Source organism: Sturnira hondurensis, unplaced genomic scaffold (genome assembly GCF_014824575.4).
Source record: "Sturnira hondurensis isolate 20B ecotype Veracruz unplaced genomic scaffold, ASM1482457v3 Scaffold0006849, whole genome shotgun sequence".
In the NCBI taxonomy this organism is placed as follows: Eukaryota; Metazoa; Chordata; class Mammalia; order Chiroptera; family Phyllostomidae; genus Sturnira; species Sturnira hondurensis.
The window spans coordinates 3,002,414-3,016,796 of record NW_028079480.1 but is presented as its reverse complement, the minus strand read 5'-3'; positions in this window follow the sequence as shown (position 1 = coordinate 3,016,796).

Sequence of the window (14,383 nt, the reverse complement as noted above, 5' to 3'; positions counted from 1 at the left end):
AAAAGTAAGAATAAAGGCATCTATGACCATCAAGTTACTAAATACAAATGCATTTTTAAATACAACCTCAAGTAACATATCAAAACATTTAAAATGTGTAAACAGATAATTTATTTTTGCTCCCTTTAAAATATGATTATAATCTGTATTCATTAGTAGCTATTAGTAGCTAGGAAAACAATGCCAAGTTCTGTAAGTTAAAAGTTACCACAGAGAAACATGATTTGGCCAGAAAGTAAGAACTTGTTAGTGACTGATATCTTTACATATATATATATATATATATATATATATATATATATATATATCTCAAAAACACTTTTTCATCCATTACCAACTCAGAGCTTTACACATAGCATGTAGCCATATATAGTAAATCCCAGGTGCTTTCTAATGTCATTTTGTTTTCTGTTCAAAAGATGGAAGTTCTGAGAAGGGGTCAATGTATAGATTTATTTTCTTTCTTTCTTTTTTTATTTTAGCCTTTCTAGGTGAGCTCTTCTAATTTTGAGAGTTTAAGTGAAAAATCTAAATTATAACACACTATATAGAGTTAATATATAGTGTGCCTTATAATTAGTTTCCTGGCTTAAATACTAGTTTCCATGTTTTTGTTTCTATTAGAAAAAAATGTGTATTATACAGTATCACATTTAAAAGTAATTTTAACTACCAAGAAATGTTACTGAATCAACTCATTTTTTTCACTTCACCTGATGACAAAATTTATAGGGTACCCTGTAGTGAAGAAAACTAACTCAAATTAATATATCGACATCTATATCTAAAATTGTTGCATTTTCTGAAGCTTCTGGCAAGTAAAGCCTTACCACGAGGTGCAATTCTGGCGTCTACAAGTTTCAGCATGACGACTACACAGTAGCAAAGTTCAACTCCCTGAGTATTTTAAATACTAGCCTATTTTCTCAAAATGCTAATTTAAAAAAATGTTTTTGATAAACTCTCGCCATTATCCAAATTTAAAATAAACCTTAAAAGAAAGCCCACCACATGATTCAACTGTGAGCGTCCCCTATTAATTCTGAAACTTAAAACTAACATAATCAGCTTGCTTGTTAGGAATTAAAAAGAAAGAAACCACCACCATAAACTGCACTACACATATCCTAGCTATTTTCCAGGACCAAAGTGTACGGTTGAGCACGGTCTGATCGGCTGGGAAGAGCCCTATGACCAACTCTGAGGCCCCCGCACTGCGAGGAGCATCTCTGGGAAACAACTCGGGACCAGGCTCCTACTGAGCGGCGGCTGGAGCTGCACTTAGTGGGGCGTCCCCGGATTCTCCGCCGCTCAGCAATTCTCCGCGCGCCCCACCTCTCTCCGTCCTAGCCGCCCGCCCCTTCCTCCTAGACCGGCCACCATAAGCCCAAGGGGCTGAGGGGAATGACGGGAACAAAAGCTTGACAGACCAAGAAGGTCAGGATAGGAAGCGAGCCCCACCCTGCCAAGAGGAGTGAATGATCTAGAAAAATTGGGCGGCAGGTTAACAGGGAGCGCGGGGGCACGTCCTAGGACCATTTAGGGCACCTTGACACCCAGCAATCCATCTTTTGTCCTTTAGAGAGGTCTCCGTGAAGCCCCCAACTCTGAGGGCTTTCCGGGCAATTCTTGACTCTGCCTTCATTGCTGCCCCTCATTGATGGCATCCATGAAAAGTACATCCGGGTTTTCGAGGAACGGTGACCGGATTCTCCCGGAAGTGACGCGGCGCGGAGGGATCCGCGTTCCGCTGAGGAAGTCTGAAGTCAAGGCATTCCCGGAAGTAGGGTCGGTAGGGACGGTGGCTGTGGCTGAGAAGAGTTGGGGCTCATTCTAGTGCGTTTTTTGCTTCTCAGGCAGTGTGCTTAACACAAGCATTGTTATGCCTTTCAGTCCTTTCTTCACAGTAATCCCAGAAGGGAGAAATATTTACCTTTTCCATACAGAGAAGCTAAGGCTAAGAAACAGCCAGTGATTTGTCCAAGATTGTAGAGCTTGTATTTGGCGCTGGTCCAACCCCCGTCAGGCTGGCTACAGAACCAGTGCTTTCAACTTCTTCCGTGGAACTTACATTTGGAAAAGTCCAAAACCCTCGTGCTTGGCATCCTGGTAAGCCATGTCTGCAAGGGCTGTTCATCTTCAGCTCAGCATCCCGTTGCCCAGGGAGTGGGGCCACGCAGCTACTCTGCTCCTTATACTGGACACACAACCAAACTCAGCCTGAGTCACCTTCCCTAAAACAATGACCTGAAATTTCACTTGGTCTCCTGCCCCTTGACTCCACATGGATGGCTTTTTCTCACTGCTACCAAGGAAACTGGAACTGGCTGTTGGGCTCTGGGAAATAGTTTTAACTGTTAGACACATGTAAATTCAGGACTGTTAAGACGACTCGAGGCTTTTCCCCATGATAAAATACAGTCTTTGGCCTTAACTAAGAACTGATAATTAAATTGTACTCTATACCAAATCAATAATGTTTCTTCTAATTTTTGTATCTTCACAGTATGACTGAGAACCAATCCTTTGCTCTTAAGAGTACGTTAACCAGCTCTCAAATAACGTAGTAGCTAAATAAATTAGTAGCTAATGAATAGCTACTAATATAGTTTTGTAAAAACAAATTATGCATAGAAAAAAGCACTAACAAATACATCAAATGTGAACTTTATCAAAAGTGATAAAGTGGCCATTCAATCTATTTTCTTCTACTTTCTGTTTTCCATATCTGCTGTAATATATTTTTAATGTAGAAAAATGAATTGACCATGTTAAAACATTCTTAATTGCTGTTCATTATAATGAAGGCAAAGGCATGTTTTCCCATTTTGACAAATGACAGTCTTTGACACAAATCAAACAGAGGAATTCTGTTTGGAAAAGTATTGAATTTTTTTGCCAGTGTTATCAAAATACAGTTTGAGGTCAACAATCATCACAGGAAACATGAAGCAAATGAGTAAAACTTGTTATTCATACACTTCTGTATAAAAATATATGACAATGAAAATTTTTTCTTCTCCAAAAAAGGGAGGGAAGGGGATTTGAGGCACTTGAAACCCAGGAGAAGCAATTTATTTCAAATTGCAAAATAAAGTCTTCATTCTCTATTCTTTCCCTATTCTATATGGTGCTGCTTATATTTGTGATATTTGACATGTTTGAAACATTAACATATTGGTTAATCAGAAAAGATATCTTGCAACCCTTTGAGTTAAAAGATATGTTTGCTTACTATACAATTATAGATTATCAGTATATTCTTTCAGTCTTTTATGGGCAATGTACTATTGTGCCCTTGAGAAATCATCACTCAGTCTAACCATTGCTCTTTTTCATATACTGTCTTTTTTTTTTCTTGCTCCATGTAAGTTTTTTCCCTTCCTTTTTCTTCCCCTCTTTCCTCTTCCTCCACCACTGCCTCTACATTCTTTCCTCCTCTCTTCCTCATCCTCCTTTTTATTATTCGGTTTCCCTTTATGTATTCTTCAGTTTTGCCATACTATCTCTATTACAGATGTCTTTCTATATATCTTATTTAGGATTTTCTGGAATTCCAGAGTCCAAAGCATGGTGTCTTTTCATCAATTACAGCCATTTTCAGAGATTGTTTCTTCCATTGACTCTAGAGTATTTTCCCCATTCTTTTCTCCTGGAACTCTGATTAAATGTTCTGGAATTACCATTCTTCCTTGTGTCTTAGTTCTTTTCTTTGTTTCTATCTCTTTGACTTTTAATGCTGTATTTAGTAAATATCTTGAGATCTAGCCTCCATTTTATCATTTTTTCATGAGTTTCTAATATGTAATTTAATATGATCCTTGATTTTAATGTTCAATTAATATATTTTTATTTTCTAGACACTCTGCCTGGTAGTTTGTAAATTTCTCTAATTAGTTTGTATAAACTCTTGGCTTTTTTTCCTGAGGGAATTTGTCAATGTTTAGCACACACAAATAAATCCATAACAGAAAGTATCAGTCCCATTGGGCTGAGGTGACAAACAACAGGAATTTGAGGGTCAAAATTCCATAGCAGAGAGAATCAAGGGAAAGTGATTCCAAAAACCAGCATGCCATCTTCCCACAAGATGTTTTCCAGTTGCAAAGTTTTACATGCATAGGGTGAAATTCCAATAAACTCAGTATAAAAGAACATCTTTGAGGCTAAAGAGATGAATAGACATTCAGCAGCTGTGGGGTGATAGGGAGAAAGAGGATGGAAGTTAAGACTAGTAAAGGTGGAGAACTTACCTAAATAACATAGACTTTTAGAAAAAAGCACAGAAAAGCCATATCTTAGAAGGACAAAAAAAGTAAATCAGCTTTAACAAAGCCGAAAACTAAGACTAGACACTATTAAGATGATCTATTTGTACCATACCTTTTTGGCAGAAGAAAAATTAACTGGCCTAGGAAAGAGATAATGTCATTCAAAATTTTATATTTAAAAAACAGAAATTTATTTCTCACAGTTCTATAGACTAGAAGTCCAAGATCAAGTTGTCACTGGTTTGACCTCATTTCTGAGGCCTTTCTCCTTGGCATGCAGACAGCCACCTTCTCACCATGTCCCCACATGGTCTTTGTGCCTGTGCATCTCTGGTGTTAAAATTTTACATTAAAAATGATTTTAGCGAGAGAGAGGAATTTGAGAGAAAGAAAAAGAGAAAATCAATTTATTGTTCCATTATTTATGTATTCATTGGTTGATTCTTGTATGTACTGTGACCAGAGATCGAACCTGCAACCTTGATGTATCAGGTCAATGCTTTAACCTACAAAATTTCACATTTTTTAAATATTCGTGTCTGGCACCCAGTAAAAATTTTGAGGGATGCTATAAAAAATGTCCAGATAAAAAAACTAGATTAGCCCTGGCTGGTGTAGTTCAGTGGATTGAGCGTGGACCTGCGAACCAAAAGATTGCGGTTCAATTCCAAGTCAGGGCATATGCCTGAGTTGCAGGCCAGTTCCCAGCAGGAGCTAGTTCCCAGCAGGGGACACACGAGAAGCAACCATACATTGATATTTCTCTCCCTCTCTCCTTCTCTTTTCTAAAGATAAATAAATAAAATTAAAAAAAATAAAATTATTTAAAATAAACAGATTAAAAAGAAATGGTATCCTTACTGGTGATTCATATGTTGGAGTTATCAGAAAATTTAAAATAAAAATGATTAATATAATGAAAATGGAGGAGAATATAGAGAATTTCAGCTAATATTGGAGCCTATTTAAAAGATAAATGGTTTTCATCAAATCTATGTATTATTTTGAGTAATATTGACATTTTAACTATGTTGATTCTTCTAACCCATGAACACAAACAGAATATGCTTCCATTTCATTGTATCTTTTTCAATCTCTTTTAATAATGCTTTGTAGATTTCAGTATATAAGTCCTTCATGTCCTTTGTTAAGTATATTTTGTTCTTTTTGCAATCGCAGAAAAAATTGGTTTTGTCTATTTCTTTTTCTAAATTTCATTTTTAGTGTATAGAAATGCATTGAATTTTTGTACATTGATTTTGCATCCTGCAACTTCACTGTATCTCTTGTCTGATTGCTCTGGGTGGGACTTCCAGTACTATGTTGAATAAGAGTGGTGAGAAAGAATGTTCTTCATTTGTTCCTGATCTTAGAGGAAAAATGTTCAGTTTTTCACCATTAAGTTAGATGAGGGCTTGTCATATGTGGCATTTATTATGTAGAGTTACTTTCCTTCTATACCCAATTTATTGAGTATTTTAATCATAAATGGATGTTGTAGCTTATCAAATGCTTTTATTGTATTGATTGATAGAATCATGATTTTTATCCTATATTTTGTTAATGTGCCTTACATTAACACTTATTTATTTGCATAAATTAGGTGCCTTACACTAATTTATTTGCATATGTTGAACTATCTTGTGCCCCTGGAATGAATCTTGCTTGATTGTGATTTATTGTTTCTAAAAAGTATTGTTGTATTCAATTTGTTAGTACTTTGTTTAGGATTTGTGCATCTGTATTCATCAAAAATACTGGTCTGTAGTTTTCTTTTTTTGTGTTATCCTTTCCAGGTTTTGGTATCAGGGTTATCTTGGCCTCATAAAACATGTTAGTAAATATTGCCTCTTTTTCAATTTTTGAGAAGAGTTTGAAAAGAATAGATATCAAATCTTTGTATGTTAGGTAGAATTCACTAGTGAAGCCTTGTGTGGAACTTCAAAAGACCCCCAAATAACCAAAGCAATCCTGAGAAGAAAACAGCAAAGCCAGAAATATTACATCCCTGACTTCAAAGTATACTACAAAGTGACAAAAATAAAAAACAGTATGGTATTGGGAGGAAAACAGATACATGTACCACTGTAACAGAATTGAAGGCCCAGAAATAAGTCCACATGTAAACAATTAATTTTCAACAAAAGAACCAAAAAACATGCAATGGAGAAAAGAAAGCCTCTTCAATAAATGGTGCTGGGGACATTGGAAAGCCACATGCAAAAGAATGAAACTAGACTACTGTTTGTCCCCATGTACAAAAATGATCTCAAAGTGGATCAAAGACCTAAATATAAACCTGAAACAATAAATTACATAGAAGAAAACATGGGTACTAAACGTATGGATCTGATCTTAGAGATTTGATCAGTTTGACTCCAAAGGCAAGAGAAATAAAGGCAAAAATTAATAAATGGGTCTATGTCAAACTATGTAAAAAGCTTCTGTATAGCAAAAGAAACTGCCAACAAAACAAAAAGGCAACTCACTGAGTGGGAGAAGGTATTGCAAACAACAGCTCTGACAAGGAGTTAATATCCAAAATGTATAAAGAACTCATACAACTCAACACGCACACACACAAAACCAAAACCCAATCCAATTAAAAAAATGAGCAGAGGACCTGAATAGACACTTCTCCCTTGAAGACATACAAATGGCCAACAGATGCATGAAAAAAAATGTTCTTCACTAGCTATTAGGGAAATGCAAATCAAAACCACAGTAAGGTACCACCTTATACCTGTTAGAATGGCTGTTATCAACAAGACAAGTAATAGCAAGTGTTGGAGAGGTTGTGGGAAAAAGGAAGTCCCATTCTCTGTTGGTAGTACTGTAAACTGGTACAGCCACTGTGGAAAACAGTATGGAGGCCTCTCAAAAAATTAGGAGAAGAGTTACCATACATACTAGCACCCCCTCTTCTGGGTATCTACCTGAGAAATTGAAAACATTTATTTGCAAAGATATACTACATTTCTATGTTCATTTCAGCAATATTCACAGTGGCCAAGACATGGGAAAAACAGAAGTATCATTTAATAGATGATTGGATAAAGAAGATGTGGTACATATATAAAATGGAGTACTACTCAGCTATAAGAAAAGATGAAATACATCTATTTGCAACAGCCTGGATGGATCTTGAAAATATCTTGCTAGGTGAAGTAAGTCAGAAAAAGTTAAGGACCATATGATTTCACTCGTATGTGGGATATTAAACTGAAAGTAACAGATGAAATAAGAAAAGCAAACAAAAGCTCATAGATACAGACAACAGTATGGTGCTTATCTGAGGGTAGGAGGTGGTGGAGTAGAAAAGAGTGAAGGGAGTCAAATATATGATGATAGAAGATTTGACTTTAGTGGGCACAGATACAGATGATGTATCATAGAATTGTACACTTGAAACCTATAAACTCATTAACCAATATCACCTCAGTAAATTTAATTTAAAAATAAATAAAAATAAAACATCAAATAGTGATCTAGGAATGAAAAATTATAACTGGCTTTGAGAAATATCAGTAAGTTGACGGGTTTAATAAGTGATTAAACATATCAAAACAGGATAATTAGAGGACATGCAAATAGAAAGTATCAAGACTAAAGTACAGAGAAAAGGATAAACCATGCACAACAAGGATAAGAATATACAGAATATGGTGAAGTGTTCTAATTTGTATGTAAACCTCAGGAGGAGAGGAAAGAAAATTAGTAGCAATATTTGAGGACATACTGGCTTAGATTTTTCCAAGACTGACACAAGTTATCAAATTTCCAAGGAGCAATGATATGAGCGACAAATGACTTTTAAAGGGAATCAGGGAAGTCAGAAGGTGATAGATGAACATCTTTAAATTGTTGAAAAAAGCTATTCATAAAGCTAGAATTCTATAACCAGCAAAAAAAAAGGCCCCTCAAAATTAAAGCTAAATAAAAATTAAAGTAAAGTAAGGACATTTTCAGATCAAAAAAACAAAAACAAAAAACCCTGAAAGAATGTATTTCCAGCAGACATTCTGTAAAACAATAAAGGAAGTTGTTCAAAGAGTAACTGTACTTCCAGATGGAAGTAGAGAAATGCATAAAGGAATAAATATTTATGTAATTATTTCCCACATTGAATACAGTTGGCCTCTCTCACCAATAGAACATTGTGGAAATGAGGGAGTGTGACTTCAGAAACTGTCATAAAAGACAATATAGTTCCCATTTTGAATGTTTTTGGATTACTTGTTTTTGTGGAAGCCAGCTGCCATGCCAGTGGGGTACTCAACCAGCATGGCATTGAATTCACCTGCTAATATTCAACTCTATTTACTCATCAGGACTGTGAGGAAGACACCCTGGTGGTAGTTCTTTAACCCTTATCAAGCCTTCAAATGACTGCAGTATTAGCAAGCATGTGGGCTGCTACCTGATATGAGACTCTATGGCAGAAACACATAGCTAAGCTGCTCTTAAATCCCTCACCTACACAAACTATGAGATAATAAGTGTTCATTGATTACATCTGCTACTCTTTGAGGTAATTTTTGTTCAACTATCAATAGCTAATATGTGAAAAAATTTTGAAACTAAAGTACTTTTATTTTTAAAAACACAAGCATGATAAATACAAGAAAATTAAGCTAAACACATAAGAACCAAACTGCTCAAGTCAAGGACAAAGATAAAACATTTAAAGCAAAATTCTTTTCTTACAATGACTTAAAAAAAGATATATTACTTTCACTTGAACAAGAATTGGCTAAATAGCTCTGACTTCTCAGTAGAAACAGTTGGAACCAGAGATGACATAAGGAGATCTTCAACATGGTTCAAGAAAATAGCTGCCAACCTAGAATTTTATACTACACAAAAATATCCTTCAGCAATGAAAGTGAAACAAATACATTTATAGTCAAACAAAAACTTAAAAAATTTATCATAAACAAATCCATGCTGAAGGGCATAATTGAGGGTATTTCTTTTAGACAGAAAAAAAAAAGAATCCCAGATAAAAGCTTGGAGTTGCAGAACATTATGAAAGCAAGTAAATCTAAATCAATTATGTCTGTATAAAACAGTAATGATAATATCTTTTGGAGTTTAAAATATAAAGAAAATTAAAATACATAAACAGCAATAGCACATAAGTCAGGGAAGATGGGAGTTAGTGTTTTCATTGTCAAGGAGAAGCATAAAATACTAATATATATTAGGCATTAATAAGTTGAAGGTAAATAAGATAAACTACAGGTAAAGCACTTAAAGAAAAGTAAGAAATAAATAAATACCAAGGTGATAAAAGACAGAAAGGAATAGCAAAACAACCAAATCAATTCAAAAGAAAAAAGGGAGATTTAGCACAGAAAATGTAGGACAAACAAAAAACAAATAGTAAGATTGTAAATTTAAGTTCACAAAGGGCTGAGAATAAGTCTTCATAAGAATTTGAAAGAATTGGGAAGGAAATGTGGGAAGAATTTTTCATCTTATATCAAGACTTACATAAAGTTACAGCAATTAAGACTTTTATTGCTGCAAGTATGTAGAAATAGAACAATAGGCCAGAAGAGACATACTGGAAATATAACACACTCATGTGTATACTTAATTTATGAAAAAGATGTTTCTGTAGAACAGTAATGAAAGGACTGTCTTTCCAATGAATAATGTTTGGAAAATTGAATATCTCTAAATCAAACAAATGAAGCAACTCCTACTTGCAAATTTGAAAAATAAGCAATAACACTTCTGGAAAGTAATATATGAAAAGATCTTCTGTAGTGTGGAAATATAATTTCTTTTAAAAATATTTTGTTTCTTTTTAGGGAGAGGGAAAGGGAGGGAGAAAGAGAGGGAGAGAAACATCGATGTGAGAGTGAATATAGATCAGTTGCATGCCCTGAGATCTGTGGGGCCTGAACCAGCAACCCAGGCATGTGCTTTTGCTTTGCAGGCTGATGGTCAAAAAACCGAGCCACACTGGTCAGTGCTGTTGTGGTAACATAATTTTTAAACAACATAAAAAGTCACTAACTCTAAAGGAAATTATGAATAAGCTGAACTGCATTAAAATTTAAAAGTTATGTTCATTAAAAGATACCATTAAAGGAAATCCTACCACTTGCAATAGCATGGACAGACCTGGCAAACATTATGCTAGGTGAAATAAGTCTCTCACAAAAGGACAAATTCTGCATGGTTCCTTTTACATGGGGCATCTAAAATAGTCAAACATATAGAAGTAGATAATAGAATAGTGGTTACCAGGGGATACAGGAAGGGGAACGAGGGAGTTGTTGTTCAATAGATATAAAGTTACAGTTATACAAGATGAGTGTCAGATATGCTGCGCAAAATAGTGCCTATAGTTAACAATATGGTATTTTGCACTTAAAATTTTGTTAAGAAGGTAAATCTCATGTTAGGTGTTCTTCCACAAAACAAAACAAACTACAGAGGCACAGAAGAAAATCTTTGGTAGTGATGAATGTTTATTACTTCAATGGGGTGATAATAAATAATGTGAGTGTATACATGTGCAAACTCACCTAATTATATACATTAATTATGTGCAGTTTTTGTATACCAATTATGCCCCAATAAGGCTGGGGGAAAGAGATTGAAATGGCAAGTCACAAAGAGGAAGACTATATTTACAATGCATTTAATCTATGGAGAACTTATATTCAGAAAACTGTATCCAAAGAACTCCTATAAATCAATGACCACCAAATAGAAAAATGAGCAAAAGACTTAGGCACCTCACAAAAGAGAATCCAACTAGCTACTTAGTGTATAGAAAGAGCTCACCATCATTTTTTAATAATACAAATCTAACCATGGTGTCAAGTACTGGTGTGCATGTAGAACTCTTAATGGAGTTAAGAGTTTTTATCTCTCATGTAGCTGGTCAGAATTTGAATTAGTATAATCACTTTAGAGATGATTTGGCAATCTATACTAAAAGTAAATATACACAATCATATGACCTAGCAGTTTTGTTCTTAGGTATATAGCCAACATAAATATGCATCTTTGCAATAAAAGACATATATAAGAACACTCATAGCAGCATTATTTCTCATTACCCCGGATTGGGAGCTATCCAACTGTCCAACAGCAACAGAAAGGACAAATAAATCATAGTATATTCATACAAGGTAATAGTTCATAGCAATATAAAAATAACTATCTATTGCTACACTAGAAAATGGATGATATAATGTTCAATGAATAAATGCACAAAAGTACAATTGTACTTCTATGATTTTGCTTACATACTATAAGAAGAAAAAAAGTCTGAACTAATTTATGGTAAACAAAAGTTGTGAAAGTAATTACCTCTGGGGAGGGGATAGTGTGTAGTGATTGAGGGAGACATGAGGGAAGTTTCTGATGTGCTGGCAATTTTTTGATGTCTGTAGTGAATTCATGGGTATATTCGCTTTGAGAAAATTCATTGCACCATACATTTGGGATTTTCCCATCTCTGTATATATTTTCTGTATGTATTATTTATTTGATAATTTCATTTTTATTTTCTCATTTTCTGGAACTCCTATTAATTGGATATTAGATTTAATTTTTTTGTATTTTTTATCTTTTAATTCAGGTTTTTTTCTATTTTGGGGTGACTTTTTTACAATTATATTTTCAAAACTGTTTATTGAATAATTTAGAGCATGTTTTTTAAGTTTCAAGAGCTCTTTCTTGGCCTCAGTATAGTATCCCCTTTTCATAGTATATCTGCTCTTCTTTCATAGATGCAGTATATTTTCTTATCTGGGGATATTATAGTTGCTTACTAGTTTGCTTTCTCCTGCTTGCTCCATAAACTTTCTTTAAAGTTACTTTTTCTGTTTTCCCCCATCACCCAAGGACATTTTTTCATTGCTTATACAGAGAGGAAGGGAGAGATAGAAACAATGATGCGAGTGAATCAATTGGTTGTCTCTGGTATGGGAAGGTCACACACCCCAGACCAGAACAGGTATTGTATGGACAGGGACCAGCTCCCTAACTGCAACCTAGGTATGTGCCCAACTGGGAATGGAACCAGCAATTTTTCAGTAATGGGATGTTGTCCACCCCACTGAGCCACATTGGCAAGGGCTATTTTTGTTTTATTTTGGTGTTTGACAAAATAATTATATATTTTTAGAGCATCCTCTTAAATTTTTGGTTATTCTTGGCTCTCAAAAATTTATATTTAAAAGTGAGGCAAGTAATTAAACATTGATTGGATTGGTTATTAGCTGGTGGATTTTATTGTGGAGTCTTACCATTTTATTGCAAGATCCCTAAAGATCAATCTCTGTGAGTGTTGTTCTTAAGTTCTTCCATTTCACTAGAGGGAGGAAAGGCACTAATGTAAGTTTGGTCTACATATGAGCATATTTTTCATCTGGAGCTGTTGGCTCTCTGCCCTTTGTCCTGAGGGCCAGTTCCTTTTGGTTTTGAGGAATATTGACCATCTTGGTAATAGGATTAAAGGGAAGACCTATAGTCTATGGAAATATTTCTTATTCTCAGTTGATTTATTCAGTAAATGCAAAACTGACCCTCAGGGTAATGTTATTCTTTTCTGTTGTGATCCCTCTCCTGTTAGGAAATCAATGAAATGAAACATGGTTTGGTTATGGGGTCTCCTTCAGCTTCCTTCTCTTCCCTTTATGGCAACTTAAACAGATTTTACTGTGTAAAATATAAAAATGTAATTCATACACAAAAAGTAGACAGAATTTTATAGTGGTTTCTTCTGTCCCCATCTTCCAGGCTCAACAGTGATCAACTCAGGACAATTTAATCTCTACCCTTTCCTACAACTCTACCTCTTTGTTTTGAAATGAATCTTAAACATATTATCACTTTTGGTACATACCTCTAAATAATAACCTTCAAAAACATAACAATATATACATTACACCTAAATATTAACAAAACAATTCTTAATATCATTAAATATCCCCGGTCTTCAATTTTCCAATTGTCTCATACAAGTCATAAATGTGTTTTTGGCTGTTTGCTTGAATCAGGAGCTAATTAACTAACTTCCATATAAAGTGATTAATTGATTTAGAGTCTCTTATCATTGATAGGCTTCCCTTTCATCTCTTTTTTGTTGGTTGAGAAAACAAATCACTTGTCTTGTGTAGTTTCCTAAAGCACATAGCTAAATTGCTCTTTTGAGTCATCAAATCTTTTAGATATTTGACATTCTGCCATTGAACTGGTGATTCCTTGAGGGATAATGCTTTATTTATTATAGCAGTTTCTGGCACACAATAGATGTTCAAGAAAGTGTCTACTGAATAGATATTAAATTAAAAAGATGTCAAAGGACATTGGGGAAGAGAATACTTGAAGCTTATATTAAATTGATAGATTGCAGAGAGTAATCAACCATAATATTCTTCACCAAGCAGTGTCACTACTTTAAGCTAGGTCACCCATGCTCTTTGCATCTGTATTTTTCCAGTTCTGGTTGCACTTGCTTACATTGTTGGAGGTGGGGAGTCTGGACTTGAATTGAGAGATCAACAAAAAGGAGAGAGCCATGTTAAAGAGACTCTTGCTCTTCAAATTAATATCATGTAATTCTTTAATTATGATTGTAACACTTACTACTTATATAATGCTTGTGATATACCAAGCTATCTATAACTAAAAGCATGCTTACATTTTTGAAATGCATATATGTTTGTTATAATTTATTATGGTATGATGTTTTCTATAATTCAGAGGTGTGAAGCTCTAGTGTGAAATGTAACACACACATATATGTATATGTTACATTTTGTCATATATATATATATATATATATATATTTAGGAGGAAATTTCACTGTCTTAAAATGATTTGCCTTGCAACATAATGCCCAAGAATTATATATTGAAAAGCAGATAAAGGTTTGTAATCAAGATGGAATATCTGTGACTATTGCCACCATCATTACTTCTACCATTTGCACTGTATGTGCAATAGTTGATTACTCTCTCCAATCTGTGAACTTTATTAATTATGCATTGCATAACTCTGTGAAACTCAGAGGTTAAATGCCCTCTATCTAGTAAATTGTACACTCAGGTCTTTGAAGGAATCAGCTATTTAAAGCATTA